The sequence below is a fragment of the Papio anubis genome, chromosome 3 (assembly GCF_008728515.1).
Source record: "Papio anubis isolate 15944 chromosome 3, Panubis1.0, whole genome shotgun sequence".
Taxonomy (NCBI): Eukaryota; Metazoa; Chordata; class Mammalia; order Primates; family Cercopithecidae; genus Papio; species Papio anubis.
In genome coordinates this window covers 160,208,904-160,221,233 of record NC_044978.1, presented here as the reverse complement: position 1 = coordinate 160,221,233, position 12,330 = coordinate 160,208,904, and the positions used below count along the sequence as shown (strand labels likewise).

The 12,330-nt window shown below is 40.9% G+C and overlaps 1 pseudogene across 1 annotated transcript; it reads right to left on the bottom strand.

Moving 5' to 3' along the window:
• Nucleotides 1–397: 397 nt before the first annotated feature.
• On the bottom strand, nt 398–899 carry LOC101016651 (annotated as a pseudogene). Its single transcript, XR_646822.3, has one exon. The product of XR_646822.3 is annotated as a cytochrome c oxidase subunit 6B1 pseudogene (transcript).
• Nucleotides 900–12,330: the final 11,431 nt, after the last annotated feature.

The window sequence follows — 12,330 nt, the reverse complement described above, 5'->3', positions numbered from 1 at the left end:
TGATTCTTTCACAGTTCTGGAGGCCACAAGTCCAAAACTAAAGTGTGAGCAGGGCTACACTCACACTGGGTATTCTAGGGGGAATCTTTCTTTGCTCCTTCCAGCTCCTGGCAGCCATCATCATTCCTAGGCTTCTTGGGCTTGTGGCTGTGTCACTCCAATCTCTGTCTCTGTCTTCACATAGCTGTACCCTCTCCTGTGTAATCTCCCTCTGTGCACTCTAACGAGGACACTGGTCATTGGACTGAGGGCCCACTGCAGCCTCAGACTCCGGGGCTCAAGGGATCCTTCCACCTCAGCCACCAGGCTCGGCTAATTTTTAAAGTTTTCATAAAGACAGGATCTCGCTATGCTGCCCAGGTTGGTCTTAAAGCCCTACTTTCTTTCTTTTCTTTTCTTTTTTTTTTTTTCACTTTTCCAATGAGTTTTTATTAGCAGGTAAGTCATGATTTAGGATCCCGGGGTGGGGATCACTAGGTACGAGGTTCCCCTTCACCATCCTGGGAGAAGGACAGAGGACAGGGAGGTACAGCCAGTTCAGATTTTCCTGGGAAACGTGCCTTCAGCCCGTTGCTCGTCCCAGTCTGTGACCCAGGATGTGGGGCAGAGGGACTGGTACACACGCTGGTACCATTCGCACACAGAGACATTGCCTCTTTTAGCGGTCATTGCCTTCTGACAGTGGTGGAAGTCCAGGTAGTTCTGCCAGCAGTTCCTGGTCTGGTTCTGGTTGGGGAAGCGGCTGTCAAAAGGGGCAGTCTTGTAGTTTTTGATTTTGGTCTCAATGTCTTCTTCTGCCATGGTGCTGAATCCTAAAGGCACCCCAGATGCAACTTGCAGCTCAATGTCACCCTCAGCAAAGATACCAGCCCTCCTTTCAAGCAATCCTTCTGCCTCAGCCTCCCAAAATGCTGAGATTACATGCCTGGCCTCAAGATTCTTATAAGATAACATTCACATGTTCTGGGGATTAAGACATGGACATATCTTTGTGGGAGCCCACCATTCAACACCCTGCAAGCTTATTAAAACTTTTAAAGATCTTTACTGATCTTAAAGATCAAAGATGGTATCTCTGTGTACAGTTGACCCTTGAACAATAGGTTTGAACTGCATGAGTCCACTTACACTCAAATTCTCTTCTGCCTCTACCACCCTTGACACAGCAGGACCAAGCTGTCCCCTTCCTCCTCCTCCCCAGCCTTCTTAACATGAAGTCTGTGAGGATGAAGACCTTCACGATGATCTACTCCCACTTAATAAAGAGTAAATACATTTTCTCTTCCTTATGATTTTCTTCATAACATTTTCTTTCCTCTAGCTTACTTTATTATAACAATACAGTATATAATACATATGCAAAAATGAGTTAATTGACTGTTCATGTTATCAGTAAGGCTTCCGATCTACAGTAGGCTATTAGTAATTAATTTTGGGGGAGTCAAAGGTTATATGAGGATTTTCTACTGTGCAGTGCGGCGGCATCCCTAATGCCCGTATGGTTCAAGGGTCAACTCTAGTTTTATACCCACTTCTTAAAATACTCTTGTCTCTTGAGTTCTGTGACATCCCTCTCTTGGGTTTTCTCTCCTGGCTGCTCCTTCATCACATCTGCTGGTTTCTCCTTAATCTTCATGTTCCTCCCAAGGGTTTTCTTTTCAGACCTCTTATCTCCTCTGTCCTCATGCTTTGCCTCCATCTGATCTCAACCAGGTCTTAAATACCACATTTAAGACCTATCCAAATTCAACAATCCTGCTTGGACGCAGTGCCCTTCTGGGCTATATTGGAGCCAGAGACAAAAGAAGGCACGTGAGCTCCTATATTCCCGTATCCAAATATCCTCAGGTATTTGAAACCAGGTGGAAAAAGGCGATAAAGCTCTACATTAAAAAAATAAAATAAAGACTATATGTGAAGCCTTGTATTGCCTAACCTATCGGCATGCCGTTGTCAGTTCTCACAAAAGAGTGAGGAGATCTCATGGCCTCATGGCCCAGGAAGCTCAGGCTGATAGAAATGATTGTTCCTGTGGTGCAATAATAGGGAGTCATAAAACAAACCAACCATAGTCTTTCTTTATTTTAAATTTTCGTAGTTTGTGCAACATCAATTTTTTTACATTAACTTTGATTTTTAAAACTATTACATTCAAATATTACTTATGTCGGTTACTGAGTTTTGGGTGGCCTCTTGTAGTTTGTGTCTAAGGCGAGTACCTCACTGGCTTTACCCCGATCCTGGCCCTGCCTGATATGTTGAAACCAAACTCTTGATTATTCACCCTACCCTAACCCCAGCCTCGAACTTGTTCCTCTTTGTCTCTGTAACTGTTAACTCATTTTTTTAGTTACTCAGGCCAAAACGATTTGAATCATTCTTGACCCCTTGCTTTCTCCATACTCCATATCTAGTCTGTCAGTAGATTTTGTCAGCTCTTCCTTCAAAATTACCCACAGTCTGATCATTCCCTCCACCTCTGCCGCTTTCCACATCATCTAAGCCTCCGTTGCCTCTCAGCAGTATCATTGCAAAAGTCTCCTAAATGGTCTTTCTGCCATTACTCTCTAGTCGCTTCTCATCTCGCTCAAAACAGGAGCCAAAGCCAGTCTATGTCCTACCAGGCCCTAGACACCCAGCCACCCAGCCATCTCTCTGACTTTGTCTCCTACACCTTCCACCCCCTGATCCCCCTGATGTAGCCACACTGGCTTCCTTACTATTTTGCAAACATATCAAGCCTCTCCTGCCTCAGGGCTTTGCCCTTCCTGCTCCTTCTTCCTAAGAAGTGTTCTTACAGATATCTTGCATGGCCAGGTATCTCACTCCATTCAGATCTCTGTTCAAATATTACTTCATGAAAAGGTCTTCTCAACTATTAGTTTCAAAATAATACAATCCCCCCATTCCCATGCTTACTCTATCACCTAGCTTTATTTTCTTCATAATAACCAATGACCACCTCATATAATATATGCATTCATAGGGTTATTATATTTTTGTCTCTCACTTCCCACTAGATTGTAGACTCTATGAAGGCAGGGAGTTTCTGTTTTCAGTCATATATCCCCTGTGTTAAAGACAAGATCTGGCTTAAAGTAGTATCTTGGAGCTAGTATACTCAAACTTGTCTCCCACCCTAAAGGGTGATTAAATACATTATCTTTTTGTTGTTGTTGAGACAGGATCTCACTCTGTTGCCCAGGCTAGGGTGCAGTGGTGCCATTATAGCTCACTACTACCTCAAACTCCTGGGCTCAAGGGTAGCTAGGACTACAGGTGCATGCCACCATGCCCAACTAGTTTTTAAAATTATTATTATTATTTTTTTTTTTGTAGAAATGGAATCTTCCTATGTTGCCCTGGCTGGTCTCAAACTCCTGGCTTCAGGCAATCCTCCTACCTTGACCTCCCAAAGTGCTGGAGTGTAGGCATGAGCCACTGTGCCTAGTTTATAGTATCCTTGAATTCAGTTTCCTTGATTGAACCCCTTTCTGTTTTTTGATGTAATACTTTATTGGCCAGGTACTCATTTGGGTGATTTTTTTTTTCTTGCTTTAAGACCTGTTCAAGAGTATGTATTCCCAGTGTCTCTCTGTAAGCAAGATCAGGTCTTCCAGGATCTCTCTTGGTCTCTATCTCCATCGCTGTTTATCTGTTTCCGTCTCTCTCTTACTTAGCACTGCTTCAGGCAATTAATAAAAATCAGATAATGATTTCCTCATTAAATCAGCAAGATGAGCTACAAGTAGACTGACAGGTGGTTGAAAGTCACCCTGGAGAATCATGCTGATTGGTGCCCTATGATATAGAGGTCAAAATGATTTAATTCTTATTATGTGGATGAAAACATTTTCAAACTTGTTTATATTGCTTGTTGATTACTCCATTGAGCCTTGTCGTTAAAACACTGGGGAAAATAAATGTAATTCAAAGTCACCTTTACCAAAGAGAAAATAATCCATCAAAAGTAAAAACAAACTTCAAAAGGAAAAAATGAGATAATTTGGGGTGGAGGGCATATAAATGGCCGTGTCTCAGGCTGTAAAAAACTTCCCTGTGCCCAGGACAGATGGAGGCATGACATCCATGCTAGCATGCAACCCATGCTAGACCCAGTACCATAGAAAGAGGGAAGCTGGCAATCATTGGCCACTTATTCAACAGGCACTATGGAATCCTGTGAGAAGGTAATATTAACATCTCCGTTTAACTGATAAGCAAATTGAGATTCACAGAGGCTGGTTAATTGCCCCAGGCCACACAGTCTTCAGGAGGCTGAGTGCACTTCTCAGTAGCCCCGTGGTCTGTCTCAGTGCCATCTAGCACACCCACCCCAGCACTGAACACATCCCTAGGGGAATCACAAGCAAAGGGAGGATGCTCATCTTATCCTGAATTAGAGCTTTGCATCCTAGTTCATTCTGTTTTAGAAAGGATTTGATTCAACCCGTGAAGGAGTCAAGGAAAATGGTTGAAAGGGTTGAAAATGTGTGAAGAAAGAAGAAAAACCAATCTATTCATGGTAAAGGAGGGGAAGGGTTGAAACAATGTGTTTACTCAACTTCCTGCCCTAACCATATTATCTTAGTCCATTCAAGCTGCTATAACAAAGACACCACAAAATGGGTAGCTAATAAACAATAGAAATTTGTTTCTCACGGTCCTGAAGGCTCAGAAGTCCAAGATCAAGTCTATTCCAAGGTGGAAGGATGGGTCCTACTTCCTAATACCATCACATTGGGAATTAGGTCTCAACTTATGAATATTTTGGGGTGGCACAAAAATTCATTCTATGCCAAATATGGTTCCTGAAACTTCCTGTTCTAAAATAATTTCTTACTCTATAACAAAGAAAAAGGTATACTGATTGGCTGCTTGATTCAAAATTATAAATAGTTGTATTAGATAATATTCTCCAAAGAGACAGAACCAATACTACATATATAGGTATATATATACATATATATACATACACACGTGTGTGTGTGTGTGTATATATATAGTATACCAGATAATGATGTTTTGGTCAATGTGGCCTGCATATACAACAGTGGTTCCATAAGATTATAATAAAGCTGCTCTATACAGGTGTATCATTTTTAAGTCTTTTAATATCATATTTTTACTGCACCTTTTTAATGTTGAGCTATGTTTAGATACACAAATACCACTGTGTTACAGCTGCCTACAGTACAGTATTTAGTACTGTAATATTCAGTACTGTGACATGCTGTACAGGTTTGTAGCATAGGAGCACTGGCCATACCATTTAGCCTAGGAGTGTAGGAGGCTATCCCATCCAGGTTTGTGTAAGTACACTCTGTGATGTTTGCAAAACAACGGACTTGCCTAATGACACATTTCGTAGGATGTATCTCCATCATTAAGCAATGCATGACCTTACATACATGAGAGAAAATTTACTAGAGGAATTGACTCTCATGGTCACAGAGGCTGAGACATCCCACGATAGGTCATCTGCAAGATGGAGAATGAGGGAAGCTGGAAGTGTGGCTCATTCCAAGTCTGAAAGCCTCAGAACCAGGGAAACTGATGGTGTAAATCTCAGTCCAAAGCCAAAGGTCTGAGAACCCCAGGGGGCCACTGGTGCAAATACCAGAGTCCACTCCAAAGATCAGAGAACCTGGAGTTCTAATGTGTATCAGCTCCAAAAGAGAAGGAGAGAATTCACCTCTCCTCTACCTTTTTATTCTATCTAGGCTATCAGCCAATTGGATGATGCCCATTTCCAGTAGGTGAGGGCAGATCTTCCTTACTCAGTCCACTGATTCAAATGCCAGTCTCCTCCAGAAACACCCTCACAGACACACTCAGAAATCATGCTTTATCAGCTATTTGTGTATTCCTTCATCCAGGCAAGTTGATACCTAAAATTAATCATCACAGTGGGCATACAGTTGAACAAAAAAGGTCAATTGTCAGTTTTTTTATTTTTAAAGCTTCATTGCATTTTAAAATGTATCTTCCACTTGCACACTTACAATAGTGAGAGGACAAACATCATTTAAATACTAGTTCTCCATAACATATAAATGACAAGATGAAATTGGAAGTATAATAGCATAGATTACTGCATCCTGTATGTAATTTTGTCGTTGTCCTTGTCATACTGTTTTGTAACTACTTCTCGGGTGCTCCCCCTATTGATTGTGTCATAACAGCAGTACCCACTTCTTTTTCGTCTCTATAGTTCCAGTGCCATATCCTTTGTTAATTTGGCTTATAATAAATCACAGACACTCATTTGGTTATTAATTAAAGACAAGCTAGACCACTCAAAAATTTGTTTGTGACTTGGAACCTACCCAAATGGCTATCAATGATAGGCTGGATAAAGAAAATGTGGCACATATATACTATAGAATACTATGCAGCCATAAAAAAGAATGAGTTCATATCCTTTGCAGTGACATGGATGAAGCTGGGAAACCATCACCCTCAGCAAACCAACACAGGAACAGAAAACCAAACACTGCATGTTCTCACTCATAAGTGGAAGTTGAACGATGAGAACACATGGACACAGGGAGAGGAATATCACACGCCAGGGCCTGTTGGGATGGGGAACAAGGGGAGAAAGAGCATTAGGACAAATACCTAATGCATGCAGAGCTGAAAACCTAGATGATGTGTTGATAGGTGCAGCAAATCACCATGGCACATGTATACCTGTGTAACAAACCTGCACATTCTGCACATGTATCCCAGAACCTAAAGTAAAATAAAATCAAATTTTAAATAAGTAAGAAAAAAAATCTGTTTGTGAATAGGAGTTGAGCCAAGTTAATCAGGATTCTGTCAGTTGCAAAAAGTAGAATCTCAACTCACCTCAAATTGCCTGAAATTAAGAGAACTATGAATCCTATAACTGGGGTAGCTCTCAACATTAAAGCAAGTCTTGTAGGAATCACGGAAGCTCCAGAGGCATCTGGAATTGGAACTGGGCCCCAGTGCTTCAGAACTCTACTTCATCTTTATGACACATTTTCTTTTTTCTTTTTTTTCATTTATTATACTTTAAGTTCTAGGGTACGTGTGCATAACGTGCAGGTTTGTTACATATGTATACTTGTGCCATGTTGGTGTGCTGCACCCATCAACTCGTATGCCACATTTTCTAATCTCTCTTTGTTATTCTCACTTGTTAAAGATGAGATTTCTCTGCCAGGCACGGTGGCTCATGCCTGTAATCCCAGCACTTTGAGGGGCCTAAGCGGGTGGATCACCTGAGGTCAGGAGTTCGAGACTGGCCTGGCCAACATGGTGAAACCCCGTCTCTACTAAAACTACAAAAATTAGCTGAGTGTCGTGGTGGGCACCTGTAATCTCAGTTACTCAGGAGATTGAGGCAGGAGAATTGCTGGAACCCAGGAGGCAGAGGTTGCAGTGAGCCGAGATCACACCATGGCATTCCAACTCAGCAAGAGTCTGTCTCAAAAAAAAAAAAAAAAAAAGATGAGATTTCTCCATGTGGTAGGGAAGGGGGTGGGCCACCAGCTACTTCAGTTTCATATTTTTTATCTCCTTGTGCCTTCAACTCCAAATGGAGAAATCCCAGAGAAAAGCTGTGCTGGGCCCCGCCTGGTCACTTTCCTATTCTGGAACCATTCTCCATGGCCCAGGGCATGGGAGACCATGGTCTTCCACAGGAAAATGGCTGAGGGATTGGGGTGAGGGATATCATTTGATTGCAGGGGAGGATCTCTTCCTCTAGCTAGAGGAGATGTGCTAGATGGGCAAGAACAATAGATAGTCACCACAGAAATGTTTTGCTACTTGGAAAATCTTACATTAGTAGGGACTTGCCGAGCTTCTGAAGCTTGACGCTGAAGGTTGGGTACAACAAAAGTTCTGGACCCAATGTCTGTCTTCAAGGAGTTCACCAATCAACTGGGGAGGCCCAAAGCCATTCCACCTGCCAGTTTCACCTACTCATCTTCCAGATCCTAGCTCAAATGTCAGAGCTTCCTTAATCTCCCAAAATAGACATGTCCATTTGTTATATGCTCTTACAGAAATCTGTCCCCCACTCTCTTTTTTAAGGCAACCTGTGTTTGTAACAATTGCCTTTCATGAATACGTTTGTCCCCTCCCACTAGAGTATAAGCCCTTTGAGGTTAAGACCATGTTGGTATAAACTCTCCATCATATCCTCAGCACTGAGCACAATTCTTAGAATAAAGGGTGGATGAAATTGCTAAAGATCTCACCATGACTTTCCTATTTGAGGAAGTGTGGAAAGGAGGTAAAGTTGAGAGCCAATTGCTGAGCCTGGGGGAGGGCCCAAATGAAACTGGGCAAGAGAATAGAGATGAGGAGGGAGATCTGATTGAATGAGCATCATTCTGGCCAAGTTAGGATAAAGTTTCAGTGAAATGAAGAGATGGCAATGTTTGCTGCAGTGAATCAGGAAAGAATAAAAATCTGAAAAATCATATCCCCCCAGGTTTGTTTTAGAAAAGAGAGTCGAGATTCAACCCACTACCATGATCCCAGACCCATATAGGGACTGGTCCTCTATGGATTAGGAAAAGCTCCCCACATAGAATAAACTTAAGCACTTGGCCTTGAGCCCAGCCTACAAATTTGATCTAGGGTCTTTGCAGCCTTTAAGGAAAATTAATAATGTCAAAGCTTCTAGTTATTTGCTTTGTTAAAAATCATAAATTTGGATTCCCTTTTGGTGGGTGAAAGGAATGATTATGTCTTTAGCTATGTAAAAGAATGCAGTCTTATACTAGAAAGGAAAACCTAAAACAATGAGCAAGGAAGCTGGAACTGCTTTACTCCGCTGCACATTAAACCACGTGGACAACTTCTCAAATATAAGCCATATGCTGGCCCCAATTCAGAACATGCAAATCAGGCTCTCCACAGGTGCAACTCAATCACTGGAATGTTGTAAAATCTCCCCAGGTGACTCTAATGTGTAGTCAGGATTGAGAGCTACTGAACTAAACTGTTTTATCTGAGGTAAAAGCATGGTCTTCTTTGTGGGGGCAGAGATTGTCCGAGACTTTTGGAAGTTGAGGTTCATTTGCATGGGGCTAAAGACGAGGCATTGGAACTTGGGAGAATATTAGAAAGGAGTCTTTAAACTGATGGAGGAGTGGGCCCTCTGCAACATGATGGCTAGCCTAGGGCTCAGGTGGTAGACAGCCAATATCGAATTCCCTCTCTTGCCCCACTTCTATGCTTGCCCACCATGAAAGAACACAGCCAGTGAACTTTAGGGTTGAACAAGTTTGTTATATAGGTAAATTGCATGTCATGGGGGTTTGGTGTGCAGATTATTTCACCACCCAGGTAATAAGCACAGCACTCAATAGGTAGTGTTTTTTTGTTTTGTTTTGTTTTTAAAACGTAATTTAATTTTAAGTTCCAGGATACAAGTGCAGAATGTGCAGATTTGTTACATAGGTAAATGTGTGCCCCAGTGGTTTGCTGCACCTATCAACCCATCACATAGGTATTAAGACCCACATGCATTAGCTGTTTATCCTGATGCTCTCTCTCCCCCCACCACACTGACAGGCCCCAGTGTATGTTGTTCCACTCCCTGTGTCCATGTGTTCTCATTGTTCGGCTCCCACTTATAAGTGAGAATATGTGGTGTTTGGTTTTCTGTTCCTGCATCAGTTTGCTGAGGATAATGGCTTCCAGTTCCATCAATGTCCCTGCAAAGGACATGGTTTCATTCCTTTTTATGATTGCATAGTATTCCATGGTGTATATGTACCATGTTTTCTTTATCCAGTCTATCATTGATGGGCATTTGGGTTGATTCCACTTCTTTGCTATTGTGAACAGTGCTGCAATGAACATACACATGCATGTATCTTTATACTAGAATGATTTATATTCTTTTGGATATATACCCAGTAATGAGATTGCTGGATCAAATGCTATTTCTGCTTCTAGATCTTTGAAGAATCACCACACTGTCTTCCACAATGGCTGAACTAATTTACATTCCCACCAACAGTATAAAAGCATTTCTCTTTCTCTACAACTGCACCAGCATCTGTTGTTTCTTGACTTTTTAGTAATTGCCATTCTGACTGGTGTGAGATGGTATGTCATTGCATTTTTTATTTGCATTTCTCTAATGATCAGTGATGTTGAGCTTTTTTCCATATGTTTTTTAGCCACATGAATGTCTTCTTTTGAGAAGTTCTGTTCATGTTTTTTGCCCAGTTTTTAATGAGGTCTTTTTTTTTTTTTTTTTTCCAAATTTGTTTACTCTACAATCATTGTAGATTCTGGATATTAGACCTTTGTCAAATGGATAGATTGCAAAAATTTTCTCCCATTCTGTAGGATGTCTGTTCACTCTGAAGATAGTTTCTTCTGCTGGGCAGAAAACTCTTTAGTTTAATTAGATCCCATTTGTCAATTTTTGCTTTTGTTGCAATTGCTTTTTATGTTTTCATCATAAAATTTTTGTCTGTGCCTGTGTCCTCAATGGTATTGCCTAGATTTTCTTCTAGGGTTTTTATAGTTTTTGTTTTTTTGTTTTTGTTTTTTTACTGTTTTGTTTATTTATTTTTTATTATACTTTAAGTTCTAGGGTACATGTACACAACATGCAGGTTTGTTACATATGTATACATGTGCCATGTTGGTGTGCCGCACCCATTAACTCATCATTTACATTAGGTATATCTCCTAATGCTATCCCTCCCCGCTACCCCCTCCCCACAATAGGACCCGGTGTGTGATGTTCCCCTTCCTGTGTCCAAGTGTTCTCTTTGTTCAGTTCCCATCTATGAGTGAGAACATGTGGTGTTTAGTTTTCTGTTCTTGTGATAGTTTGCTGAGAATGATGGTTTCCAGTTGCATCCATGTCCCTACAAAGGATACAAACTCATCCTTTTTTTATGGCTGCATAGTATTCCATGGTATATATGTGCCACATTTTCTTAATCCAGTCTGTCACTGATGGACATTTGAGTTGATTCCAAGTCTTTGCTGTTGTGAATAGTGCCGCAATAAACATACATATGCATGACGTATAGCAGCATGACTTTATAATTCTTTGGGTATATACCCAGTAATGGGATGGTTGCGTCAAATGGTATTTCTAGTTCTAGATCCTTGAGGAATCTCCACACTGTTTTCCACAGTAGTTGGACTAGTTTACAGTACCACCAACAGTGTAAAACTGTTTCTATTTCTCCACATCCTCTCCAGCACCTGTTGTTTCCTGACTTTTTAATGATTGCCATTCTAACTGGTGTGAGATGGTATCTCATTGTGGTTTTGATTTGCATTTCTCTGATGGCCTGTGATGATGAGCATGTTTTCATGTGTCTGTTGGCTGCATAAATATCTTCTTTTGAGAAGTGTCTGTTCATATCCTTTGCCCACTTTTTGATGGGATTGTTTGGTTTTTTTCTTGTAAATTTGTTTGAGTTCTTTGTAGGTTCTGGATATTAGCCCTTCGTCAGATGAGTAGATTGCAAAAACTTTCTCCCATTCTGTAGGTTGCCTGTTCACTCTGATGGTAGTCTCTTTTGCTGTACAGAAGCTCTTTAGTTTAATTAGATCCCATTTGTCAATTTTGGCTTTTGTTGCCATTGCTTTTGGTGTTTTAGACATGAAATCCTTGCCCATGCCTATGTCCTGAATGGTATTACCTAGGTTTTCTTCTGGGGTTTTTATGGTTTTAGGTCTAACATTTACGTCTCTAATCCATTCATATCCAGCCAAACTAAGTTTCATAAGTGAAGGAGAAATAAAATCCTTCACAGACAAGCAAATGCTGAGAGATTTTGTCACCACCAGGCCTGCCATACAAGAGCTTCTGAAGGAAGCACTAAACATAAAATGGAAGAACCAGTACCAGTCACTGCAAAAAGAAGCCAAAATGTGAAGACTATCAATGCTAGGAAGAAACTGCATCAACTAACGAGCAAAATAACCAGCTAACATCATAATGACAGGATCAAGTTCACACATAACAAAATTAATCTTAAATGTAAATGGGCTAAATGCTCCAATTAAAAGACACAGACTGGCAAATTGGATAAAGAGTCAAGATGCATCAGTTTGCTGTATTCAGGATACGCATCTCACATGCAGAGACACACATAGGCTCAAAATAAAGAGATGGAGGAAGATCTACCAAGCAATTGAAAACAAAAAAAGGCACGAGTTGCAATCCTAGTCTCTGATAAAACAGATTTTAAACCATCAAAGATCAAAAGAGACAAAGAAGGCCATTACATAATGGTAAAGGGATTAATCCAACAAGAAGAGCTAACTATCCTAAATATATATGCACCCAATATAGGAGCTCCCAGA